General features: G+C 36.5%; 1 pseudogene; it reads left to right on the top strand.

Annotated features, from left to right (window-relative positions):
* The first annotated feature begins 745 nt into the window (after positions 1-745).
* Positions 746-3,070, top strand: LOC129083036 (importin subunit alpha-4-like; annotated as a pseudogene).
* The last annotated feature ends 9,214 nt before the right edge of the window (positions 3,071-12,284 follow it).

The raw sequence follows: 12,284 nt of genomic DNA, 5'->3' as shown, positions 1-12,284 counted from the left end.
CTTTACCTACTGAATAATGCCTGCATTTCTATCATGTACCAAATACTTCATCATCTGACCTCTGATTCCCTAAATTTACCTCTCTGGACTTCATTCAATTTTCTTGCAGTCTGCATAATCCCTATTCATTGTGTTACTTCCATGCAATTACATATGAGATTCCCTTTGCTAATATTAAAATGTTACTTAATTCTCAGTTCACATGGTGTTTATTTAATCTGTCTATATTCACTCAGGGAAAGCTTCATAATTTAACCAAAACTAGGTCAGGTACTCTTTTCTGCTCTCTCAAAGCTTTATGTTGTATGAAAAACACTTATCAGAGTGACCTTTTCATATAAAATAATTTCTTAGAAACTATGCATGCTGTTTCTAACATACTAAAAACTACGTAGATTTAACTTTTTGTTAGACCTCAGGTACACACAATTCCCTTTTTCCCCCCATCTTTAATCCCTTTAAACTCACTGTGTCCTTAAGTTTGTGTCTCATTTAAAAACATAAATGTTCTTCTTTTTCATTGCTTTTATTTTTTATAATTCCTTTATTTAAATTGTTTTGTAAGGCAAGTACCATATGATCTTGTCTATAAGTAGAATCTACTCAACACAACAAACAAGAAAGCAAAATATAATCAGAGACATTGATATAAAGAACAAACTGACAGTAGCCAGAGGGGAGAGGAGAGGGAAATAACTGGGGGAAAGAAGAGGAAGTGTCATCAAGGAACATGTATAAAGGATGCATGGACAAAGCCAAAGTGGGTTAGGAAAGAGGGTGGAAGGTGGGAGGGTGGGGTAGGGAGAGTGGTGATTGGGTGGAATGAAGACAACTGTAGTTGAACAATATAAATAATTAAATAAACAAATAGCTTTGTAATATTTCACCTGATTTTATTTGCCCACTGACTGAGTGATGAATATTAGATTACCTGTAATCCCACCATGAAACACCAGCCCTTTAACAACCACAACGGTAGATTATGATTAAAATTCTTGTACATATCTCATGCAAATATGAAATTTTCCCTGGGTTGTAAACTCAAGAACGGGATTGTGGTATCATAAGGTTTATTTATACTTAATCTGATTGAGAACTGCTACACCGTTCTCCAGAATGATTGTATATTCCTGCCAGTAGTGTATACGATTTCTTCTTTCTCCGCACCACTACCAATAGTTGGCATTATCCAGCTAACTTTTTACAATTGAGTATGTATAAATTGGTATGTTGTTTAAATTTTATCTAGCTATTGAAAAGTTTGTACATTGTTTCTTTGACTTGTTAAATATTTGGTTTCCTTATTGTATAAAATAACTGATACCTTTTTTCTCATTTTTATTGAAAGTATCTACAGAGACTCTCAACTACTGCCACAGCCATGGGAGTAGCCACCGCCAGAGCCACCTGCAGCTACAGCTGAGAATCCTGGCTTGGAAAACCACTGCATCAAAAGCTTTAAGAACAAGGGCAGCGATGTGGAAACAATGCAAAGATAGAAATAAAGTGATGGTTTAACTGTGAAAGAATAAAAGAGATGAACACTTACTGAAAAAAAAAGGAATATTCTCCAAGAAAGTTTAAAAGATTCAGATGCTGATGCTGATTTTAAAGCACAAAATGTAACCCTAGAAGCCATATTGCAGAATGCCACTAGTGATAACCCAGTTGAGTGCTGTCCAGGCTGCAAGAAAACTATTATCCAGTGTCAGAAACCCACCAATTGATGATCTAATAAAATCTGGGATGTTACCAATTCGAGTCAAATGTCTAGAAAGGGATGATAATCCTTCATTGCAGTTTGAAGCTGCTTGGGAATTAAATAATATGGCATCAGGAACTTCTGCACAGACTCAAGCTGTTGTACAGTCTAATGCTGTGCCTCTTTTTTCTGAGACTTCTCCATTTGCCACATCAGAATATTTGTTGGGGTGGGATGGGTGGAGGAAGGCAAAGTGGGAAAAATTGAGACAGCTGTAACAGAATACACATGATTTAAAAAGAAAAAGAAAAAAAAAGAATGTGAACAAGCAGTATGAGCTTTGGGAAGCATTATAGTGTGATGGTCCTCAATGTAGAGATTATGTCATATAACTGGGAGTTGTCAAACCTCTTCTGCCCTTCATCAATCCCTCCATTCCCATCACCTTCCTTTGGAACACCACATGGGTCTTGTCAATCTCTGCAGGAATTAGGACCCCCCACCACCACCTATGGAGCCAGTTCAGGAGATTTTGCCATCATTATGTGTCCTCATATACCATATGGACATAAACAGTCTTGTAGATGCTATTTGGTTTCTGTAATACTTGACAGATGGAGGTAATGAGCAGATACAGATGGTTATTGATTCAGGGGTTGTACCATTTCTTGTACCTCTTCTGAGCCACCAGGAAGTGAAAGTTCAAACAGCATCATTCAGAGAAGTCAGCAACATAGTGACTGGCACCAATGAGCAGACCCAGGTTTTTCTCAACTGTGATGTCCTGTCACACTTCGCAGATCTCTTGTCACACCCAAAGGAGAAGACAAATAAGGAAGCAGTGTGGTTCCTTTCCAACATAACAGCAGGCAAGGAGCAGCAAGTTCAAGTTGTAATTGATGCTGAGTTAATCCCAATGATTATTCATCAGCTTGCTAAGGGGGACTTTGGAACACAAAAAGAAGCTTCTTGAGAAATTAGCAACTTAACAATAAGAAGTAGAGAAGATTAAGTTGAGTACCTTGTACGGAAGAATGTAATACCACTGTTCCATAGTTTACTGTCAGTAAAAGATTCTCAAGTTGTTCAAATCATTCTAGATAGTCTGAAAAATCATTCTGATAAAGGCTGGCCATCAAGCAAGCACAATAGCTGAAATAATAGAAGAATGTGGAGGTTTGGAGAAAATCGAAGTTTTACAGCAACATGAAAATGAAGACATATGTAAATTAACATTTGAAATCATAGATTAGTATTTTTTTGGTGATGATATTGATGAAGATCCTAACCTCATTCCTGAAGCAGCACAAGGAGACACATAATTTTGACCCAACAGCCAATCTTCAAACAAAAGAATTTAATTTCTGAGTACAGTTGAGTGCAACATCTTTTCCACCTTCAGTGTGACGCACCACCAGATGGCTACCAAATTACAGGACAAAAAAAACCTCCACAACACAAATACCTCTTCTTCGTTTTGATGTTTCTAAAGCAAATCATGTCTCAGTCATTTTGCAGTTGCCAAAAGTCACTATCACTTGGACTGTTGATACATATGCATGACTTTCTAAACTGCTTTAGAATTTTCCTTAACAATTTCAACTACCTAGTTATTCCCTGTTCCCTGGTGCCACATGCTGACATTTGCAATCTCCAGTTTAGCATATTCCATAGTGGTGGTATGTTACCTGTCCACTTAATATTCCTTTGGAAAATGGTGCACTGTGGATCAAGACACTTTGGTATGATGTGTATACACATTGGAAGACTTTAAAGAAGTGCAGCCTGATATGAGCCTCCATCATTTTCCTCCACAAACATATTTTTGTATTCTTTATGTGGAAAAAATAGAATTAAATTGTAAGCCAAGTGATTTTCATTGGTAAAAGTGACACAAAAATGTCACTTAAAAAAGAAACTTGATTATTGATTAAACAGATAAGTTTTAAAAAACTACTTCATCTACCAGTTATTGGTGTGTTTATTATCTGCCTCAGAAGCCAAGACTGGAGGAATAAATTTAGCTATGGATGGTAATACTTTCTCCATATACTTAATTTTTGGGAATTAGATGAATAGAGTTAGATGAATCTAATTCCTCACCTCTTGATTCTTGGGTGCTATTACTGGTTTCTTGACCAATAAAATGTGGCATAAATAATGTTCTTAATGTTTTGTGGCTCCTGAAGTGAGGTCACAAGAAGCCTGGAGCTTCTGAGTAGTTGTTTTGGTACACTCACTCTTGGGATACCCCATATGGGAATCCAGCCACCATACTGTGAGAAGCTGAAGCTACACTGAGGATATTTATTTTATATTATTTGTACTTATATTTATTCATTCCCAACAACTGGCCCAGCTAAGCTCCTAGTCATCGGCTGGTACAGCCATATGAATAAGTCATAGTGGAAGTCTTAAAGTTTTTTAATCCTCACCTGAGGATATGTTTTATTGATGAGAGAAAGAGAGATCAGTGTCAGGCAGATCAGTGTCATCAATGTCAGACAGAAACACTGATTGGCTGCCTCCAGTAGGCACCTCGACAAATGAACAAACCTGCAACTTAGGTATGTGCCCTGACCATGGATCAAACTCACAACCTTTTGCTGTACAGGATGATGCCCCAGCCAACTGAGCCACCCAGCCAGGAAAGATGCCCTAAATTTGATGAAAGAGATGAAACTACACATCCAAGAAGCTAAAAAAACAAAACAAAACAAAACAAAAAAACTACCAGCATGATAAACTCAAAGAAATCCACACTGAGGCACAATATAATACATTTGTAAAAAGAGAGAGAGAGAGACAGACAGACAGAAAATCTTGAAAGCAGCAAGAAAGTGGAAACTCATCACAGACAAAGGATCCTTAATAAGATTAAGAGCTGAAATCATGGGAGCCAGAAGGCAGTGGGATAAAACATTTAAAGTGCTGGGAAAAACTTGCCACACAAGAATTCTATATTGACAAAACTGTCTTACAAAAATGAATACAAGATTAATGCATTTCCAGATAAACAAAAGCTAAGAGAGTTTGTCTCTACTAGACCCATGCTGCAAGAAATGCTAAAGTAGTTCTTAAGGCTGAAGTAAAAGGACATGAGATAGTAACTCAAAGCATAAAAAAAAAAAAAATCACTGATGAACTTGACTACTTGGGTATTTACATAAAATGTATTATTATTATATTTCTCATTTGTAACTCTATTTTTGCTTCCTATATTGTTGAAAACACAACTGCATAAAACAATTATTATAAGTCTATATCAATGAGCACATGATGAATACAGGTATCATTTGTGAAACTGCAACAGAAGTTTGGGATAGAGCTGGGTAGGAACACCATTAATATGTTATTGAACAAATTAGTATCAATTCAAATTTGAGTGGTATAAATTTGTGGTATTAACTGTAATCCCCATAATAACCACCAATAAAATAACTAAAAATATACTAAAAAATAATCAGGGAAGAGATTTCTGATCATGATGGCACAGTAGATAAATATGGTACTTGCATCCTCATCACACATCAACACATCAAAATTACAACTGAACTAAAGAATAAACATTTTTGAGAACATCCTCAAATCAAGCTGAACAGAAATTTTATAACTAAAAATATAAAGAAGAAGCCATGGGGAGGCCAATAAGAAAGCCAGTATGAGAAACTGGTTCCATACCCATGAGTGGTAGGTGGTGGTTGAATATAGTGAAAAATATCTCAGCTGTGCAAGTTATTCCCAAAGAGCAAGAAGTCCGAACTTCACACCAGGTGTCCTCTAGCCCAGGGTTCCTGGAGCGGAAAAAGAAGTCCCCATAATTTCAGGCTCTGAATACCAGTGGGGACTGTGGCTGAGTGAGATAATGTACTCTTAGAGTCCTAGGCATTACCCTGTAAAAGCCCAATGGTCTTATTCAGATTCACTGGCTATGAGCTCCAGGTATGGGGCAGCAAATCAAAAGGTATGTCAAGGACATATGGAAAGAACTGAATTGTCTGGCATTAAAGCAAGAGCTGAAGAACCATCTTTCTCCCAGAAAAAAGTGTTGCCACAGGCCATTGCATGTTTGTAGAGCCCTCCCCCTACAGAGTTCATATCTGAGCCTCCATCAAACTGGCTAACACAGCTTGCCCTGCTCTGGTGTTTCCCTGAGACTGCCCCACTTTCAGGCCTAACCAAAAATTTCAAGTTGCTTTTCAATACAAATGACTTCTTGTCTTATTCTGAGGATTTTCCTAAAATTTCAATGGTTCACAAAACCCAGATAAGCAGCCTGGCCTCATCATTCTCCATACCTCTTGTTAGGTGGCCCAAGGCCTGACACCAGTAGTAGCTGGCCTTAGTTTGCAGCTTGGCTTTTCTGGGCACCTTCAAGGTCAGAAATGGTAGTGTCTATATGCAGATCATTTAGTAGTTCATGCTGGGAGGACCCAGGCAAGACACAGGTGGCTGATATAGGCCTGCACAGTTTTAAAGCCCACAAAACCAGCATGTCCCAATGGCCAGCTTAAGAACATGCTAGGGAACAACCTAACCACCTCTACAAGTGACATACTATAAAGAGAGATTCATCAGGTACCAAAGCCCCACTGAGGCAAGTCCTGCTTTGTGGACCAGCCCCTGCACAGCAGCTCCTTCACTATGGTCTCAGCTCCTCTTTCACAGTTCATTGGTCAGAGGGTAAATTTCCTGAAATGACATGCCAACAGCAATAAAAGATCAACTACAACATAAAAGCCCACATGGGATTTGCACCTGGAACAACCAGATTGCATGACTGGGGAGGCTGCCTTACTGTACTTTGTAGGAAACCTACTACATAAGACAACTCTACCAAGATTTGGAGACATAGCAGTATTACCTAATACATAGACACAAACACAGACACAGCCAAACAAGTACAAAGAGACAGCCAAATAAAAGGAGATAAAGAAACGTCCCAAATTAAACAACTAAACAAAATGGAAACAAGCAAATTACCAGATGGAGAATTCAAAAGACTGGTTATACAGATGCTCAATGACTTCAGTGAGAACTTCAACAATCAGGTAGGAAACATAGAAAACAGACATTGATAACATAAAAAAGAATCTGTCAGAAATTAATGCAGTAACTGAAAAAATACATTATAGGAATCAACAATTAAACAGATGAAGCACATGATAAAATCAGCAATTTGAAAGATAAGGAAGCAAGAAACATGCAATCAGGAAAGCAAAACAAAAAAAATTGAAAAAACAAAAATAGTTTAAGGAGAACTATGGGATAACTTCAATTATACCAACATTTGCATCATAACTGGTGCTGGATGGAAATAAATAGAAGGAATTAAAAACCCAGTTTTTAATTTTTTGTCTCTTCACATTTTTTTATTTTTAAGATCTCTTTCCAGCTTTTAAAAATTTTTTTTGTTGCTCAAATACAGTTTTCTCATTTTCCACCCATCACTCCCCTCCTGCCCCATCCTTCCCTGCCTCCCACCAGCAATACTACCCACTTTGTCTTTTCCATGTGTCCTTTACACGTTACTTGATGACCCTTCCCCTATTTTCCCCTATTATCACTCTTCCCTCTCCCCTCTGGTTGCCATAAGTTTGTTCTTTATTTCAATGTCTTTGGTTATATTTTGCTTGCTTGTTTGTTTTGTTGATTAGGTTCTACTTATAGGTGAGATCATATGATATTTGTCTTTCACCACCTGGCTTATTCACTTGGCATAATGCTCTCCAGGTCCATCTATGTTGTCGTGAATGGTACTTCTTTCTTTCTGCTGCATAGTATTCCACTGTGTAAATATATTACAGTTTTTTGATTCACTCATTTACTGTTGGGCACTTAGGTTGTTTCCAACACTTGACTTGTAAATTGTGCTGCTATGAACATTGGAATCCATAGGTTCTTTTGAATTGATGTTTCAGGTATCTTAGGGTATAATCCCAGCCATGGAATTGCCAGATCAAAAGCCAGTTCCATTTGTAGTTTTCTGAGGATATTCCATACTGTTTTCAAAGTGGCTGCACCAGTCTGCATTCCCACCAACAGTGTCCTAGGTTTCCTTTTTATCCACAACCTTGACAGAACTTGTTGTTTGTTGATTTGGTTATGAGAGCCATTCTGACCGGTGTGAAGTAGTATCTCATTGTGATTTTAATTGCATAGTCTGGATGGCTAGTGATGCTGAGCATCCTTCCATATGTCTCTGAGCCCTCTGTATGTCCTCGCTGGAGAAGTGTCTGTTCAGGCCCTTTGCCCATTTTTTAATTGGATTGTCTTTCTGGTGTTGAGTTGGATGAGTTCTTTATACGTTTTGGAGATCAAACTCTTGTCCAAGGTATCATTGGCAAATATATTTTCCCATACTGTTGGTCCCCTTTTCATTTTGAGGATGTTTTCTTTAGCCATGCAGAAGGTTTTTATTTTGATGGGGTCCCATTTGTTTATTCTTTCCTTTATGTCACTTGCTCTAAGGACCTATCGGTGAAAATATTACTGTGCAGAATATCTGAAATTTTCCTGCCTATGTTCTCCTCTAAAACTTTTACAGTGTTGTGATTTATATTTAAGCCTTTTATACATCTTGAGTTTAGTTTTATGTATGGCATAAGTTGGCGGTCAAATTTCATTTTTGCATGTAGCTGTCCAGCTCTCCCAACACCCTTTGTTGAATAGACCATTTTTACTTCATTTTATGCTTCTGCCCCCTTTGTTGAATACCAATTGACTGTAGAGACTTGGGTTTATTTTCAGGCTCTCTATTCTATTCCACTGATCTATGATTCTGTTCTTATGCTATTTTTTATTACAGTGGTCTTGTAATATGCTTTGATATTAGAATTGTGATCTCTACTACTTTGTTGTTCTTTTTCAAAATTGCTGCAGCTATTTGGGGTCATTAGTGATTCCATATAAATTTTTGAAATGTTTGTTCCCTACCTGTGAAATATGTCATTGGTATTTTAATAAGGATTTTATTGACTCTATTAATTGCTTTGGGTAAGTATGGACATTTTGATGATGCAGATTCTTCCAATCCATGAATATGGTATACGCTTGCATTTATTTGTTTCTTCTTTAATTTCTTTCTTCAGTATTGTATAGTTTTCTGTGTACAAATCTATTACGTACTTGGTGAGGTTTATTCCTAGGTACTTTATTGTACTTGTTGCTATAGCAAATGGATTTTTTTTCTGATTTATGTTTCTGATATTTCATTGTGGGTATACAGAAATGCCTTTGATTTCTGAATATTGACTTTGTATTCTGCTGCTTTTTCAAACTCACTTATTAGGTCAAGTAGTTTTCTAGTGGAGTCTATGGGGTTTTCTATGTACACTATCATGTCATCTGCAAATAGTGAGAGTTTTTTTCTTCCTTTTCAATTTCGATGTCTTTTATTTATTTATTTTTTATGTCTGATTGTTGTCATTAGGACTTCCAATACTTTGAATAGAAGTGGTGAAAATGGACATCCTTGACTTGTTTTTCATCTTAGTGGGAAAGCTCTTAATTTTTGCCCTTTGGGTATGATTCTGGGTCTAGATTTCTTGTATATGGCCTTTATTATGGAGAGGTATGCTCCATCTACTCCTGCTTTTCTGAGTGTTTTTATCATTGATGAGTGCTGTATCTTATCAAATGCTTTCCCTACATCTATTAATATGATCATGTGATTTTTGTCTTTCCTTTTGTTTATGTGATGTATTATATTTATTGATTTGTGAATATTGAACCATCCTGGGATGGTTCACTGGGATGAATCTCGCCTTATCATGGTTATGATCTTTTCACTGTATTTCTGGATGTGGTTTCTCAATATTTCATTGAGGATTTTAGCATCTATATTCATCAGCGATATTGGCCTATAGTTTTCTCTCTTTGTTGTGTCTTTATCTGGTTTTGGGATTAGGATGATGCTGGCTTCACAAAAGGAGTTTGGGAGTGTTCCCTCTTCTTGGGTTTTCAGATAAGTGTGAGAAAGATAGGGTTTAACTTTTCCTTAAATATTTTATAAAATTCTCCTGTGAAACCATCCATTCCAGGGCTTTTGTGTGCTGGGAGTTTTTTGATTACTGCTTTGAGTTCACCAGATGTTATCAGTCTGTTCGGGCTTTCTGCTTCTTCTTGCATCAGTTTTAGAAGATTATATTTTTCTAGAAATTTGCCCTTTCACCCAGGTTTTCATATTTCTTGGCATATTGTTGTTAATTGTAATTTCTTTCAATCCTTTGTTTTTCCGTGGTATCAGTTGTGACATCTCCTTTTTCATTTCTGATTTTATTCATTGAGTATTCTCTTTTTTTCTTGATGAATCTTTAATGTTAAATGTTTGTTATTTTTGTTTACCTTTCAAAGAACCAGATCCTGGATTTATTGGTTCTTGGAATCATTGTTTTAGTCTCTATATCATTTACTTCCTCTCTGATCTTGGTTATTTACTTCCTTCTACTCACTCTGGGGTTTGTTTGTTGTTGTTACCCCAGTTCTGTAGATGTAGGGGTAGGTTGTTTATTTAAAATGTTTCTCTTTTTTAGGTACACCTGCATTTCTATGAACTCCCCTCTCAGGACTGCCTTTGCAGTGTCCCATAATAGATGGTATGTTGTGAGTTCATTTTCCTTACCTCCAGAAACTTTTTGTTTTATTCCTTGATCTCATTATTAACCAATTCACTATAATAGCATGCTATTCAATCTCCATGAATTTGACTGTATTTGTGTTTATTCCTTGAGGTTGGTTTCTAGTTTCAGGCCCTTGTGATCTGAGAAAAATATTTTATATGACTTAAATTACCTTGAATTTATTGCGGTTTGTTCTGTGTCCTATCATGTGGTCTATATTTGAAAATGTTCTGTATGCATTTGAAAAGAATGTGTATTTTGCTTCTTTGGGATGAAAGTTTCTATATATATATATATATTATATATATATATATAACATATATATATATATCAGTTAAGTCCATTTGATCTAATGCATCATTCAGTTCCACAATATCCTTGTTGATATTTTGTTTGGAATATCTATCCATATTTGATGGTGGCGTGTTAAAATCCCCTACTCTCAGTATGTTGCTGTCTATATCTTTCTTCAAGTACTCCAAGATTTTCCTTATATGTTTGGGTGTTCCTATATTGGGTGCATATAAGTTTATAATAATTATGTCTTCTTGATGGATTCCTCCTTTGAGTATTATGAAGTGTCCTTCTGTGTCCTTTTTATGGTTTTTGTTTTGAAGTCTATTTTGTCTGATATGAGTATTGCTACCCCAGCTTTTTTTCCCCCCTGTCTATTTGCTTAGAATATTTTTTTCCAACCTTTCACTTTCAGTCCATGTAGGTCCTTTGTTCTGAGGTGGGTCTCTTATAGGCAGCATATGTGCAGGCCATGTTTTCTCATCCATTCAGCTACTCTATGTCTTTTTATTGGAGCAGTTAATCCATTAACATTTATGGTTATTATCGATAGATAATTATTTATTTTTCCTGCTTTGTACCTATGTTCCTCTCTCTCTTTTTCTTCCTCTTATTAAAGCGGTCCTTTTAGCATATCTTGCAGTGCTGGTTTGGTGGAAGTATATCCTTTCAGCTTCTTTTTGTCTGGGAAACTCTTTATTTTGCCTTCCATTTTAACTGAGTGCCTTGCTGGGTAGAGTAGTCTTGGTTGCAGACCTTTGCTTTTAATTAATTGGGATATTTATTGCCATTTTGTTTTGGCTTGTGGTGTTTCTGTTAAGAAATCAGCTGCTAGCCTTATCTGATATCCCTTGTATATTACTTCATGTTCCTCCCTTGCTGCTTTTAAGATTCTCTCTTTGTCTTTAAAGCTTGGCATTTTAATTATGATGTGTCTTTGAGTAGGCCTCTTTAGGTACATCTTGACTGAGACCATTTATACTTCCTGAACTTACAATGTTTTTCTCTCTCCAGGTTATGGAAGTTTTCAGTCACTATTTTTTCACACACGTTTTCTATCCCTTTCTCCTTTTTATTTTCTCTTTCTGGTATTCTTATGATTCAAATGTTGTGTTTCATGTTGTGTTGCCATTTCCTTAAGCTATTATCATAATTTTTGTATCATTTTTTTGTGCAGCTGCTCTACCTGGGTATTTCTTTCTACTTTGTCTTCCAGCTCACTATTTCAGTCCTCTTCTTCATCCAACCTGTTACTAGTGTATTTTTTATTTCAGATATTTTATTCTTCATTTATTTCTGGTCTTGTTTATAGTTTATAGTATAAAACTTGTTTATAGTATAGTTATAAGAAATGTTAAATGGTCTTATTTAAAAAGAAAAAGATACAATATAATCTCACCTATAAGCGGAACCTAACCAACAATACAAAGACGCAAGGAAAATAAGACCAGCAACACTGAAAGGAAAAGAAATCAACAAAGACAAGAGGGAAGGAGGGAGGGGGGGTGGGGACAAGGAAGGGAAGGGGAAAGTCAAGGAACATATAGCAAGGACTCATGGACAAAACCAAAGGGGAAGAGCTGAGGGAGGGAAGGAGGGAGGGGGCAAGGGAAAGTGGTGGGGGGTAGGCAGAGACAAATGTATTTGAAAAAATAAATTAAAATAAA

This window comes from Pteronotus mesoamericanus, unplaced genomic scaffold, assembly GCF_021234165.1.
Source record: "Pteronotus mesoamericanus isolate MK-2021 breed Mesoamerican mustached bat unplaced genomic scaffold, CSHL_Meso_final scaffold_165, whole genome shotgun sequence".
Taxonomy (NCBI): Eukaryota; Metazoa; Chordata; class Mammalia; order Chiroptera; family Mormoopidae; genus Pteronotus; species Pteronotus mesoamericanus.
The sequence above is the reverse complement of the archived record's forward strand: the minus strand, read 5'-3'. Positions and strand labels throughout refer to the sequence as shown.